Here is a 16,135-nt window from a genome sequence, read left to right as displayed (position 1 = left end):
AGAAGTTGCAGTGTTTCCTAACTGTCTACATTGATTTACAACACAAAAAGATTTCTAACTGTTACAACCTACTGTGCCATTGAAATTCAAATTTGATTAAATTAACTTTTTTTTTAAAAAAGAAAATCAGTCAAAATTACAGAGCTTATGTCAAGACATATCATACCATAACAAAATAATAGATCACGTTAGTGCAATAATTCTGCTTTTCCTGGACAGTTTAGCACACAATGGGGCAGAAATTCCTCTGGGGGTCTTCCCAAGGGGAATTGCCTCCCGTAAGCCTTCTTAATCACCTTACGAATTTACCTGGTGGTTTAGGAGGCGCCCTGATTTCCGATGGGGAGGCCTTCTCCTCCCGCGCTCCCAACCAGAGGGTCCCGACACAGAAGATGCAGTCATGTGTGACTGCTCAGCCAATCAGGTAAGTATTTCACAGGTTCCCATTAATCGCACTGAGACTCGCGTATCTACGAGTTTTCAGTGCTATTAATGGGAACAAAACCAATCACAAAACAATAAAAAAATTAAAAACAGACCACACATATTTAAAATTAATTAAAATTAGTTATGTCTTATAAAAATAAAATATTTTCTCGATTTTTAAAAAAGTTTTTTTAATTATGGTTAAAAATAAACTTACTGTAGTGGGGAAGGTTTTTAACAATAAACTATGTGTTTATAATTTTATTTTACAATTGTTTGTGTGTGTTTTAAAACACTTGCGCCTGTAAAAGTAGGCTATGCGTCTGCTTCTTCAGGCGCAAGATTTTTGAGGACATTTGCTGGGCAAGCTATGGGTAAATAGCTTGACAGCTCCAGCTTGACAGACCAGAAAAGCCAGTTTTCGGCGCATGCGCATTGCACGGTGTAAACCGGCTTTTCTGATGCCTTCCTGAGTCCGTAGAAACTTCGTACGGGGATTTCAGTCAAAGCCAACCATGGTTTGTACCATGTTTCCATAGGTAATACATAATTATATATTTTTTTAAACCTTCAACTAAAGAATTATTGAAAAATGAACAGTTAACCAGCTCCCACACATTTTCCAATACAGGTATGATCAATCACAAGGAGTTGCATAAAAGCAACCCACAATAGCTTGCTCGCTGATGTCCTTTCCTATTTGTCTATGTTAAACTCAGTTTAGTATTTTACGTTGATAGCTCATTACTAATTTGAACTGTGCCATGTAGAAAAATCACAGAATAAATCTGCTCAATAGCACAGTGCACTGAAAGATCACTGTTATACTTTGAAAGTAACTAAATAGCACACATTTGTTGCACATAACAAAAATGTAATTATGACATGTGATCTCAGATCACGTAATTGCACTACTAACAACAATAACGGTAAAGTGTAAAGCAGAAACATTTTCTAAAATTGAATATCTAAGTCAAACTCACAAAGTCCCAACAGCTCTTTTTCACTTTCATTGTCTAGTAAATCCTGCAATCAGATTAGATCACTAAATTGTTCATTTTCTAATGGAGTGTCAAATAAGAAAATGTTTCTTAAATGTAAAATTCATCAATATCTATGCACATGATCTATTAACATATAATTCTTACTTGCTCATAACTTTGGAACAAAATCTCAATTTCCTGGAACTCAGTATATACCTCACGTGCACAGCTAACTTTGTTTTTGTGTGGAAACTTAAGACTTCTATATAATAACTCATTTAGTCTATTAGACATCCTACTGTAAAAGTCAAATAATTGAGAAAAGTTTGGTTTTCGAGAACTACATTATTTAGCTTAAACATAGCAAGGTTTGATTTAATTCCAAGAATGTAGAAACTATTATTATTTGACACGGTAACTTAATTGTAGTTGCTAATATTCAGCATCAAGCGTCATTGAATGCAAGTTTTCAATAGGTTATATATAGTTCTCAACCCATGGGGCATAATACCACTGCTGCATATTGTACATTATCACATGTACAGAAACCACAGATAGGTTTATAGAATGGCACTGAAAAATACATGGGCGGGCTGAGCATAGTGCAGGTGAAGTGCTTTACATTTGTAAAATGTTGTGAACCAATTTTGTTTATAGTTATAGCGTATATTTAATGCATGGGGCAGTCTCATCAGATCATGGCCTGGTGTTTCCTCCGCATTTGCACCCAGATTATTTATGCGCAAAGAAACATAGAAACTTAGAAAATAGGTGCAGGAGTACGCCATTCGGCCCTTCTATGAGTTCATGGCTGAACATGCAACTTCAGTACCCCATTCCTGCTTTCTCGCCATACCCCTTGATCCCCCTAGTAGTAAGGACTTCATCTAACTCCTTTTTGAATATATTTAGTGAATTGGCCTCAACAACTTTCTGGGGTAGAGAATTCCACAGGTTCACCACTCTCTGGGTGAAGAAGTTTCTCCTCATCTCGATCCTAAATGGCTTACCCCTTATCCTTAGACTGTGACCCCTGGTTCTGGACTTCCCCAACATTGGGAACATTCTTCCTGCATCTAACCTGTCTAAACCCATCAGAATTTTAAACGTTTCTATGAGGTCCCCTCTCATTCTTCTGAACTCCAGTGAATACAAACCCAGTTGATCCAGTCTTTCTTGATAGGTCAGTCCCGCCATCCCGGAATCAGTCCGGTGAACCTTCGCTGCACTCCCTCAATAGCAAGAATGTCCTTCCTCAGATTAGGAGACCAAAACTGTACACAATACTCCAGGTGTGGCTTCACCAAGGCCCTGTACAACTGTAGCAACACCTCCCTGCCCCTGTACTCAAATCCCCTCGCTATGAAGGCCAACATGCCATTTGCTTTCTTAACCGCCTGTTGTACCTGCATGCCAACCTTCAATGACTGATGTACCATGACACCCAGGTCTCGTTGCACCTCCCCTTTTCCTAATCTGTCACCATTCAGATAATAGTCTGTCTCTCTGTTTTTACCACCAAAGTGGATAACCTCACATTTATCCACATTATACTTCATCTGCCATGCATTTGCCCACTCACCTAACCTATTCAAGTCGCTCTGCAGCCTCATAGCATCCTCCTCGCAGCTCACACTGCCACCCAACTTAGTGTCATCCGCAAATTTGGAGATACTACATTTAATCCCCTTGTCTAAATCATTAATGTACAGTGTAAACAGCTGGGGCCCCAGCACAGAACCTTGTGGTACCCCACTAGTCACTGCCTGCCATTCTGAAAAGTCCCCATTTACTCCTACTCTTTGCTTCCTGTCTGACAACCAGTTCTCAATCCATGTCAGCACACTACCCCCAATCCCATGTGCTTTAACTTTGCACATTAATCTCGTGTGTGGGACCGTGTCGAAAGCCTTCTGAAAGTCCAAATATACCACATCAACTGGTTCTACCTTGTCCACTCTACTGGAAACATCCTCAAAAAATTCCAAAGACGCACGTCTCTGTGATTTAAAAGATCGCAGAATTTTGGGTGTAAATGAGTTACACGCGCAATGATGATATACCCAAGTCTCCTCGATCTTTGACATCCGTCCTTCAAACCTTCCGTCAGAACAAATCTTCACCCACAAAACTGGCCATACCACCAATTCTCAAATGTGGAGTATCCTCCAATTGCACTTGTTTGGACGGTACACTTCCCATTGCGATCAGATTTTCTTGAGCACCAGGAAAAGAAAGTATTTCTTCTCCAGGCTCCGTGGAGTTTAAGTTGAATGTTCAGATGAAGTCAGTTCTGAGGTACACTGTAAGGGCCCAAGTTTCCACATGCGCCTAGAATGGCGCAGTCCCGACCTGGACGCCCGTTTTTCGCGACACAAAGTGCGCCTAAAAAAATCCTCGGTATTCTCCACCTCCCTGCAGGTCCTCTGGCCCTCGGCGCAGCGCAGCACGAGCTGTGGGGGGGCAGAGCCAGGTCCCTGCGCTGAAAACAGTGCCGGGACCTCTGCACATGCGCGCTACAGTGGGCACGCAAGTGCAGTAGCTCCAGGTGCCCGAAACTGTGTGGGAGGGGCCCGAAGCACGCAGCCCCTAGCCTTGGCCCAATGGCCTCACTGGGGCTGCGTGAATAAGGCTCCTCCCACGGCCAGCTCCTGCTCTCCCCCGTCCCCCCACAGCACCGACCAGACCCGACACCCACTTCCCTCCCCGCCTCCGGACCAGACCCGACACCCGCTCCCCGCCCCCCCCCGGACCGGACCGGACCCGACTCCCGCTCCCCCCCGCCTCCGGACCCAACCCGATTCCCGCTCACGTTCACGCTCCCCTCCCCCCGACTGGACCCGACCCGACTCCCGCCCCGACCCCCCCCCACCCCACCCCTCCGACTGGACCCGACCCGCGCTGCTGCTCCCACTCCCCCACGACTGGACCCGACCCTCGCCCCCGGACTGGATCCGACCTGACTTCCCCCCATCTCTCTCCCCCTCTCCCTCCCTCTCTCTCTCCCCCTCCCTTTCCCCCCCCCCTCTTTCCGCCCCCCCTCTCTTCCCCCCTCCTCTCCCCTCCCTCTCTCTCTCTCTCTCTCCCCCTCCCCCCGACCCGACCCAACGCCACCTACCTGTAAATCTGGTGCTGGGGACGGGCCCTGCCCGAAGTCTCGGGCCGGCCCGTTCAGCCTTCGGTCCCGAAAGGCCTGCCTGAAGCACTTTCACACAGGTTTATTTAAATCTTTTCTTTGCTTATAAATGTTTATTCAGGTTGGATTTATTTGTATAATATTTGTATAAGTATAAATAAGGATTTATTATAGAATTTAATGACTTCCCTTCCCCCCCAACTTCCCCCCCCCCCCACCACCTCGTTCTGGATGCCTAATTTGTAACCTGCGCCTGATTTTTTAATGTGTAGAACAGGTTTTTTCAGTTCTGCAAAAATCTTCACTTGCTCCATTCTACGTTAGTTTGGAGTACATTTTCACTATGGAAACTTTGAAATCAGACTTCAGTGGCCGGACACGCCCCCTTTTGAAGAAAAAATTCTGTTCCAAAGTAGAACTGTTCTACCTGACTAGAACTGCAGAAAAAAAAATGCGGAGAATTCCGATTTCTAAGGTAGTCTGTTCTCCACCAGTTGCTCCTAAAAATCAGGCGCAAATCATGTGGAAACTAGGGCCCTAACAGTTTAACTTGGTCGTAGATTTATCTATATTTGGTTATCTGACAACATTCAAAATAGCCACTAATGAAAATTCTCCATCATTTTGGAACTACTGAAATAACATTTTTCTCTGCTATAAGACACAAATGTCACTACAAAAATTAGGTTAGAAATTCAGCGCTCATTTTTTTAAAAATCTAATGAATTAATTCATTTACCATGCTATTGAATAGAATATTGCTCATATTACAACTAGCCCCTTATATTGAAAATCTGAGTGCTTTTTTAATATACCTCACAAGGAACAGTTAAAGCCATTACCGTGATCAAGAGAAATCAGGGGTTTCAATGGCCCCAAGTTTCCATATGATTTGTTCCTGATTTTTAGGAGCAACTGGTGTAGAACGGAGTATCTTAGAAATCGGAATTCTCCACATTTAGCTTGCTCCAGTTCTAGTCAGTTAGAACAGTTTCACTTTGGAACAGAATTTTTTTTTTCCAAAAGGAGGCGTGTCCGGCCACTTACACCTGATTTCAATGTTTCGTAAGTGAAAACTTACTCCAAACTAACTTATAATGAAGTGAAGATGTTTGTACGCTCGAAAAAACCTTGTCTACACTTTAGAAAATCAGGCGTAGGTTACAAATTAGGTGTAGGGAACGAGGTGGGGGGGGGGGGGGGGAAGGGAAGTCATTAAATTCTACAATCAATCCTTAGTTATACTTATACAAATATTATACAAATAAATCCAACTTGAATAAAAATTTATAAGCAAAGAAAAGATTAAATAAACCATGTTCCTACCTGTGTGAAATAGCATCAGCCTTCGAGCTGCTGTGCTTCAGGCAGGCCTTTCATGTTGGAGACAGGCAGGGGTGTGGCGTCAGTATCTCGACGGCAGCGGCAGCAAGCTTCGAGCTGAGCTGCAGTGCTTGAGGCAGGCCTTCATTCTCTTCGTGGCTGGCCGCGAAGAAGCAACACCGGACGGACCCGAGGCCATTCGGCCATGAGATAGCAGCGGCGTCAGTGGCTGGCCGGCAGCCGAAGAATCAACGCAGGACACACGCAGCTCATTAAGGTTCTTGAGGCCATTCGGCCACGCTTTAGGGGCGGTGTCAGTGGCTCAACTGCAGCCGAAGATACAGCAGCAGCCTTTGAGCTGTGAGGGGGACTGAGGCCATTTGGACAGGGAGAGGCAGCCACATCGACAGTTTTATATTTAAATTTGCAGAATGGGTGCTGCATTGTCAACACCACGTATTATTGCAAAGTTGAATTGGCACTCTTATTTCTCCAAACACAGTCCTTAATTTGCATGCACCAATGCAGCACCGGTTCTGCAAGTTTAGCAGTGAAAAGCTGAACTCACTGATTTCAGCAGGTGATTTATTCAGCAGTGCTGCTAAAAGCACTCCCTCACACACAGAAATATCAAAAAAAATTAAATTACAAGCCTTTGCAGGGGTCCAAGAAACAAATCTTCACTTTTTCTGCAGTATTTTTAAAAATGGCCGAGTGCCAATGTTTGTGTGAGACTGCGCGTGCGCGCACGCTCCAATGCGCACGCGCAGGGTTGCCGACACCACGAAGGCTAATTTAAATTGTACCCGCCCCCTGCTACTTAGAAAATCGGCGCGAGTGTTAGGCTCCGCCCCCTGCTGCGAAGAGTGCGCAGCGCCAAGCAGACATAGAGCTCCAAGGAGCTCGAGAATATCGGACTTTTTTTTAGGCGCAGTTTTCGGCGTGAAAAACAGGCGCCCAGCGCGGAGGTGCGCCGTTTTCACCGCGGCACGAAACTTGGGGCCTATCTTTCTGTCCCAGCAATGACCAGATTTATGAACTACAGCCACTTTCAAAGGCAGTTCTGTACTTTTCTCGTTTTTCTCTGCTGTTGATAACATTCCCATTTTTGGCTATTGCTTTTCCTCAGCAAAACAGAAAAATAAGCTGTCTCAAGATGGCTATGCTGGCCTGACTGCCCAAGCCTACACAGCACTCCCTGTACCAGCACTGAAGCAGCCAGTACTCTATTTCCGCCAAAAATAGCAAAATCTGCAGGGCAAAAATAAAGTTTTTAAAATGTTCCAATACTTTGTGTCTTAACATATTTCAAGAGAGCATTAAAAAATTCAAACATGTGCATCAGCTAACACACATCGAGTTTCTTCAGATTTTTACAGTTAGTAAAAGGAGCCATGGTATCCCTAAGTGGTCAGGAAAATATGCAGCACCAGTGTGAGCAAAGTGACAGAGCTTATGGATTCAGACTGGTGTCAACCATGTTTCTTCTTAAAACTCCTGTTGATTTGTCTTTTGAACCACAATTTAGAGTATCAGAAAAGCAAAGTCAGAAGGCACATCTGGTACCCTTCAACTTTTGGAAATCCACCAAAAAGGTGGGCTTCCTTTCAGTCATTTTTCTTTGACTCAACATTTACAATGGCAAACAGAAGCCAAGTCATGCGTTCTTTGGCACTTATTTGCTGCTATAAATGGCGTATTATACTTTTTATAGGAGTTCACTCTAGTTCAGCTGTAGGAAACAGTATATATCGGGTCACAATAATTCTTGGCAAAGTATGTGACTTTTCAAGTTAAGCTTACAACCTGAGAAGGGAAACCTCCAAATGTCTTGAATTAATACTGAGAACGCAATCATTCCAAACACAGCCAATATCTCCATTTCATCAAAACTGTCATCTAAGTTATTCGAAGATTATAGGTGACATTTTGTCAACACGATTTCACTACAATGGAGTACACACAAGAAAAGAATAGGAGCAGGAGTAGGACATTTGACCACTCGAGCCTGCTCCGCCATTTAATCTGATCATGGCTGATATGATCATGGACTCAGTTCCACTTCCCTGCCCGCTTCCCATTACCCTTTATTCCCTTATCGCTCAAAAATCTGTCTATCACAGCCTTAAATATATTCAATGATCAAGCCTCCACAGCTCTCTGGGGCAGAGAATTCCACAGATTTACAACGGTCAAGAGAAGAAATTCCTCCTCATCTCAGTTTTTAATGGGGAGCCCCTTATTCTGAGACTATGCCCCCTAGTTTTCGTTTCCCCTATGAGTGGAAATATCCTCTCTGCATCCAACTTGTCGTATATGCTTCAATAAGATCACCTATACTATCCAATGAGTATAGTCCCAACCTATCTTCATAAGTCAATCCCCTCATCTCCAGAATCAGCCTAGTGAACCTTCTCTTTACAGCCTCCAATGCAATTATATCCTTCCTTAAATACGGAGACCAAAACTGCACGCAGTACTCCAGGTGTGGCCTCACCAATACCCTGTACAGTTGTAGCAGGACTTCCCTGCTTTTATACTCCATCCCCCTTGCAATAAAGGCCAACATTCCATTTGCCTTCCTGATTACTTGCTATACCGACATACTAACTTTTTTTGTGTTTCATACACAAGGACCCCGAGGTTCCTCTGTACTGAAGCACTTTGCAATTTTTCTCCATTTAAATTATAATTTGCTTTTCTAATTTTTCTGCCAAAATGGATAACCTCACATTTTCCTATGTTATACTCCATCGGCCAAATATTTGCCCACTCACACAGCCTGTCTATATCCCTTTCCAGATTTTGTGTATTCTCCTCACAATTTGCTTTCCCACCCACCTTTGTATCATCAGCAAACTTGGCTACATTACACTCGGTCCCTTCATCCAAGTTATTAATATAGATTGTAAATAGTTGAGGTCCCAGCATCGATGCCTGCGGCACCCCACTAGTCACTGTTTGCCAACCGGAAAATGACACATTTATCCCGACTTTCTGTTTTTTGGTAGTTAGCCAATCATCTATCCATGCTAATATATTACCCTCAACCCCATGAACATGTATCTTGTGCAATAGCCTTTTATTTGGCACCTTATCGAATGCCTTCTGGAATTCCAAATACACCACATCCACTGGTTCCCCCTTATCCACCCTGCTCGTTACATCCTCAAAGAACTCCAGCAAATTTGTCAAACATGATTTCCCTTTCATAAAATCATGCTGACTTGGATTGATGGAATTATTCTTTTCCAAATGTCCTGCTACTGCTTCCTTAATAATGGACTCCAGCATTTTCCGAACGACAGATGTTAGGCTAACTGGTCTATAGTTTCCTGCTTTCTGTCTGCCTCTTTTTTTAAATAGGGGTGTTACATTTGCGGTTTTCCAATTCGCTAGGACCTCCCCAGAATCCAGGGAATTTTTGTAGATTACAACCAATGCATACATTATCTCTACAGCCACTTCTTTTAGGACCCTAGGATGCAAGCCATCAGGTCCAGGGGACTTATCTGCCTTTAGTCCCATTATTTTACCGAGAACTACTTCTCCTCCCTCCCTATAGCCCCTTGATTATCCCCGATTGAGATGTTTTTAGTGTCTTCAGCCAAAGACCAATACAAAATATTTTTTAAACGTCTCTGCCATTTCACTGTTTCCCATTATTAATTCCCCAGTCTCATCCTCTAAGGGACCAACATTTACTTTAGCCATTCTTTTCCTTTTTATGTACCTGTCGAAACTCTTAGCATGTTTTTATATTTCAAGCACAACTGTAATTCTTACACATTCATAAAAAAGCATGATGCTATAAGACAAACAATTAGGTTTTAGTTACTCATCAATATTATTTTGCTTTGACTTGAAAATGTATATTCTCATATTAGCCAGATCACTAATATTTGACACAAAACTCTACACAGATAACAATGCGAATTGATAAAAATGTACTCCTTTTTCTAACTCTACATACAAGCCTTTGGGTTACCCAATGGCATCTCTTTATAATATAACATAAGAAATAGGAGCAGGAGTAGGCCATTTGGCCCCTCGAGCCTGCTCCGCCATTTAATAAGATCATGGCTGATCTGATCATGGACTCAGCCCCACTTCCCATAACCTTTTACTCCCTTATCGCTCAAAAATCAGTCCATCTCCACCTTAAATATATTGAATGACCCAGCCTCCACAGCTCTCTGGGGCAGAGAAATCCATAGATTTACAACCCTGAGAGAAGAAATTCCTCCTCATCTTAGTTTTAAATGGGCGACCTCGTATTCTGAGACTATGTCCCCTAAGAGTGGAACTATCCTCTCTGCTTCCACCTTGTCGAGCCCCCTCATTATCTTATGTTTTGACAAGATCACCTCTTATTCTTCTGAACTCCAATGAGTATAGGCCCAACCTACCTTAAGTTAATCCCCTCATCTCCAGAATCAACCCAGTAAACCTTCTCTGAACAGCCTCCAATGCAAGTATATCCTTCCTTAAATACTGGGACCAAAACTGTATACAGTACTCTAGGTGTGGCCTCACCAATATCCTGTACAGTTGTAGCAGGATTTCTCTGCTTTTATACTCCATCCCCCTTGCAATAAAGGCCAACATTCCATTTGCCTTCCTGATTAATTGCTGTACCTGCATACTAACTGTGTTTCATGCACAAGGACCCCCAGGTCCCTCTGTACAGCAGTACTCTGCAATTTTTCTCCATTTAAATTATAATTTGTTTTTCTACCAAAGTGGATAACCTCACATTTTCCCACATTATACTCCATCTGCCAAATTTTGCCCACCTACTTAGCTTATCTATATCCCTTTGCAGATGTTTTGTGTCCTCCTCACAATTTGCTTTCCCACCTATCTTCGAATCATCAGCAAACTTGGCTACATTACACTCAGTCCCTTCATCCAAGTCATTAACATAAATTGTAAATAGTTGAGGCCCCAGCGCCGATCCCTGCGGCACCCCACTAATTATTGGTTGCCAACCAGAGAATGAACCATTTATCCCGACTCTCTGTTTTCTGTTAATTAGTCAATCCTCCATCCATGCCAATATATTACCCGCAACCCTGTGAGCTTTTATCTTGTGCAGTAACCTTTTATATGGCATCTTATCGAATGCCTTCTGGAAATCCAAATACACCACACATCCACCGGTTCCCCCTTATCCACCCTGCTCGTTACAGCCTCAAATTTACTAGAATTCTTTAATTCTTTGAGGATATAACGAGCATGGTGGATAGAGGTGTACCGATGGATGTGGTGTTTTTAGATTTCCAAAAGGCATTCGATAAGGTGCCACACAAAAGGTTACTGCAGAAGATAGAGGTACGCGGAGTCAGAGGAAATGTATTAGCATGGATAGAGAATTGGCTGGCGAACAGAAAGCAGAGAGTCGGGATAAATGGGTCCTTTTCGGGTTGGAAATCGGTGGTTAGTGGTGTGCCACAGGGATCGGTGCTGGGACCACAACTGTTTACAATATACATAGATGACCTGGAAGAGGGGACAGAGTGTAGTGTAACAAAATTTGCAGATGACATGAAGATTAGTGGGAAAGCGGGTTGTGTAGAGGACACAGAGAGGCTGCAAAGAGATTTGGATAGGTTAAGCGAATGGGCAAAGGTTTGGCAGATGGAATACAATGTCGGAAAATGTGAGGTCATCCACCTTGGAAAAAAAACAGTAAAAGGGAATATTATTTGAATGGGGAGAAATTACAACATGCTGAGGTGCAGAGGAACCTGGGGGTCCTTGTGCATAAATCCCAAAAAGTTAGTTTGCAGGTGCAGCAGGTAATGGAAGGCGAATGGAATGTTGGCCTTCATTGCGAGAGGGATGGAGTACAAAAGCAGGGAGGTCCTGCTGCAACTGTATAGAGTATTGGTAAGGCCGCACCTGTAGTACTGCGTGCAGTTTTGGTCACCTTACTTAAGGAAGAATATACTGGCTTTGGAGGGTGTACAGAGACGATTCACTAGGCTGATTCCGGAGATGAGGGGGTTACCTTATGATGATAGATTGAGTAGAGTGGGTCTTTACTCATTGGAGTACAGAAGGATGAGGGGTGATCTTATAGAAACATTTAAAATCATGAAAGGGTTAGACAAGATAGAGGCAGAGAGGTTGTTTCCACTGGTAGGGGAGGATAGAACTAGGGGGCACAGCCTCAAAATACGGGAGAGCCAATTTAAAACCGAGTTGAGAAGGAATTTCTTCTCCCGGAGGGTTGTGAATCGGTGGAATTCTCAGCCCAAGGAAGCAGTGAGGCTAGCTCACTGAATGTATTCAAGTCACAGATAGATAGATTTTTAACCAATAAGGGAATTAAGGGTTACGGGGAGAGGGCAGGTAAGTGGAGCTGAGTCCACGGCCAGATCAGCCATGATCTTATTGAATGGCGGAGCAGGCTCGAGGGGCTAGATGGCCTACTCCTGTTCCTAATTCTTATGTTCTTATGTTCAAAGAACTCCAGCAAATCTTTCAAACATGATTTCCCTTTCATAAAACCATGCTGGTTCTGTTTGATTGAATTATGCTTTTCCAAATGTCCTGCTACTGCTTCCTTAATAATGGATGCCAGCATTTTCCCAATGACAGATGTTAGGCTAACTGGTCGATAGTTCCATGCCTTTTTGTCTGCCCCCTTTTTAAAATAGGGGCAATGATTTGCAATTTCCCAATCCATTGGGGCCCCCCCAGAATCCAGGGAATATTAGTAGATTACAACCAATGTGTCCACTATCTCTGCAGCCACTTCTTTTAAGACCCTAGGATACAAGCCGCCATGCCTAGGGGACTTGTCTGCCTTTAATCCTTGGTAGACTAAGAGACAAAACATTCTGGGGGAAATTTAAAATTTTATTTCAAGCGATTCCAGTTTTAAAACTAGGTACCAACAATATAGTGTTGTATTATCAATAATATACTTGCCTTTAATAATGTATGACTTCACAAAATGAAACTAAGCTGGAAAGCAGTGACACTGCATACAAATCCATTATTCAAAAATATACTCACTCTGACACAGTTTTAAACAGTATTTGACTGAACGTCTGATTACAATGCTTTTAATTGTTTGTTGAGACCTCAATGGCAAACTTCTCCACAAAACCGCATATGCTATTTTCAACATTTACATTTGTTTTCCATCTGAAGAGAGTTTGCTTCTGGAACCTCATCAAGCTACGAGTAAGAAGAAACTTAAGATATCTACATTTCTAGATTGCAAGGGTTTCAATTTCTAGACTGAAGGAAACATTTATTCTGCTGAGAAAATGTACATTCATGTAACTCTTAATAAGAAAATCTGTAAAATATATCAATGGTAAAAGAGGAACTCAATTGCCAATGGGGCCTGAACTGTGAGATTTGTATTTCTGAATTGTAAAATCTTACTTTTGAAAGTACGACAATTTCATTTCCTAGTTTGAGGAACTGCAGACATGTTGGCATTTACCCATCAGATTTCTATCATCTGCAAGGCAATTTCTGATTTACCTGTCTAGATACAGCACACAAAGCTACTATTTTCTTGTTTCACTGATTTAGAATACAAGAGGGGAGTGGCCAAAAAAAGCTTGTGTATAAACAAGTCAGTTGTAATTCATCTTAAAAACAACAATGAATTCTCAGTGAGTAAAGACATCAAATAGTGTGGCACTGAGCCACACAGACCAGAAGGTACATCTTCAATCTGTATGTAATCTGCCTCAAGCTACAGAGGAAAAACAAAAATTAAGAATTGTTGCTCTCGATTTCTGCCCAGTGACCTCAACTTTAGGTATGAATTCTTCCAATTAAACATTAAGACCAAAGCCACTGACTCTGTCCCCCTCCACAAACTCTGTTCCCTCACCAATTCCATCCCCCTCCCCAGCTACAGTCTCAGGCTGAACCAGACTGTTTGCAACCTCAGCATCCTATTTGACCCCAAGCTGAGTTTCCGACCCAATACCCTGTCCATCACAAAGACCATCTACTTCCATCTCTGTAAACCCCTGCCTCAGTCTACCTGTTCCCGAAACATTTATCCATGCTTTTACTACCTCTAGACTCGACTATTCCAATGTTCTCCAATCCAGCCTACCATCTTCCACCCACCATAAATTTGAGCTTATCCAAAACTCTTGTGCTCATATCCTAATCCGCACCAAATCCCATTCACCCATCACCCTTGTGCTCGCTGGCCTACATTGGCTCCAGTACCACCAACACCTCAAATTTAAAATTCTCATCCGTGCGTTAAAATTCTTTCATGGTCTTGCCGCTCCCTATTTGTGTTACCTCCTCCAACCCTACATCGCTCAGAGACCTTTGAGTTACTCCAACATTGGCCAATTACACATCTCCCATTTCCTTCACCCCCTCTATGAATGGTTATGACTTCAGACGGCTAGGTCCCAAGCTCTCAAATTCCCTTTGTAAACTTTGCCATCTCTCTCTGCTCCTTTAAGACCCTCCTTAAAATCTACCTCTTTTCCCAAGCTTTTAGTCACCTCTCCTAATACCTCCTTCTTTGGCTCAGTGTCAACTGCAATCCTGTGAAGCGCCTTGGGACATATATAAACATAACTGTTGTTGTGTGGTTGTTGGGTGAAGATGGTATTAGGCTACACTGCTCTGACAAAAGATCAGCGACCAGAAACATTAACTGTTTCCCTCTCTCCACAGATGCTACCTGACCTGCTGAGTATTCCCAACATTTTGTTTTTATTTTAAGCTCCACTGTGACAGGCCCCATAGTTTAACATCTTGCCAATCAACATTCAAACACTCACACTTAGGTGAGATTTTAGAAGCCCACTGGCACCAGTGAAAGTAACCGTAACTCAGCATGAATTACCATTGGAAAACTGGGGAGTATGGGGAGGAAATTAAAGGGGAAATGAAAGGAATAAAAAAAATAGTATGCCCAAAAAGCATGCTGGGTTTAAAATAGGATTTCTGGTAACTGGTGAGTAGCTTTTTTAAGAAGACAACATATCTGAAATACAAAGTGAGTGGTATTCATTAGCCCATGACTTGAAAGTCACAGCCCAACAAATACTCTCAAATTTGTACTGCAAGTATTAGAACTCAACTTAAGCACTAAAGATGAGGAGGAGGAAGAGCGAAATATGAAGGAAGTTGTACTTTTTGGGTGAATTTGTCGTGTTGTGCTGCTTTTGTCCCTTTTCATGGGGGGGGGGGGGGGTGCTTCTTTCTGCTCTGTTTCCTGACTGGCGGCGACTAGTAGCCCGGGTGGGGGATGAGAGGAGACTCCGGGTTTCCCCAGTGACAGTCAGTCGGCACCCGGTACATGACGGCGCAGAGCACCGGGCCCTGGAGCAGAGAGGCCGCAGCGGCGCCGAGTGCCCGCGTCTCCCGCACCGTTTGCAGCCGCCACCGGCACTCACCTCCGCCTCACCGGCTCCTCTCCTGCTTTGGGCTTCTTCTTTTAGGGGGGGGGGGATCTCCTTTCCCCACTTGCCGGTTCCCGGTCGCCGAGCGGGCGCGCTCGCTCACTCACTTACTCACTCCCGATCCCACTCCTCCTCCAACTGGTCCCGAAACTGCTTCACTCCTCCTCCTCCCCGGGATGAGGTCAAATGGACTGCGCCAGGAATCGCTCGACTGCGCACGCGCCGCGAGAAGTGGGGAGACAGAACAAAAGGGAGAGAGGGGCGAACAGGCAGATGTGTGAGCGCGATCCTCACTCATCCTGTGGTTTTCGTCGTAAGGGCCATGCTGTTGGTGATAGTCCTGGTGTCCGCTTCAAGGTGGTCAAAGTTACCAACGTATCTCTGTTGGCCCTGTACAAAGGCAAGACGAAAAGACCAAGATCTTAAATGTTTTGGTATATTATCAGAGATTGAAAAGAAATCATCCTGTCCCTGCAAGCACACTCAACCACTTGCACACACACACACACACTCTCGCAAAAGGCGCTGTGTGGGAATGGCATTTGGTCCCCCCACCCTCCCCACTCCCATTCTCTTGCTCCCCTTATTCACACAGCTTTTTGTTTCGAGATTGTATCAGACTTCCACATCAATAATAGTCCCAAGTTATTCCTGGATTTGCAGTTTATAATTGTCCCTTTATTACAGAAGAACCCTAATATTCATGAAAGCTTCACTTGAACTAAGTTCATCACAAGTTTCAGCGAAAGTTCTGCACAAAAAGTTGGTTTTGGATAGGTTTTTTAAAAATTTCAGAAACCTGGCTGTAAAAGTGCAAAACGTGAGATAGCTTTGTACCACTTGCGCTGTACATTAAA

The 16,135-nt window shown here is 43.4% G+C and overlaps 1 protein-coding gene across 3 annotated transcripts in view; it reads right to left on the bottom strand.

The window, feature by feature from the left end:
• nck2b (NCK adaptor protein 2b) overlaps positions 1-15,454 on the bottom strand; it is a 156,987-nt gene extending 141,533 nt beyond the window's left edge. For all 3 annotated transcript variants that reach the window (XM_070892110.1, XM_070892113.1, XM_070892109.1), the window contains exon 1: positions 15,273-15,454. The gene's annotated coding sequence lies outside the window, so the exon portion shown is untranslated. The remainder of the gene's footprint in view (positions 1-15,272) is intronic.
• Positions 15,455-16,135: the final 681 nt, after the last annotated feature.

This window comes from Pristiophorus japonicus, chromosome 10, assembly GCF_044704955.1.
Source record: "Pristiophorus japonicus isolate sPriJap1 chromosome 10, sPriJap1.hap1, whole genome shotgun sequence".
In the NCBI taxonomy this organism is placed as follows: domain Eukaryota; kingdom Metazoa; phylum Chordata; class Chondrichthyes; family Pristiophoridae; genus Pristiophorus; species Pristiophorus japonicus.
Note: the sequence above shows the minus strand (reverse complement) of the source record. Positions and strands in the feature narration are given on the sequence as shown.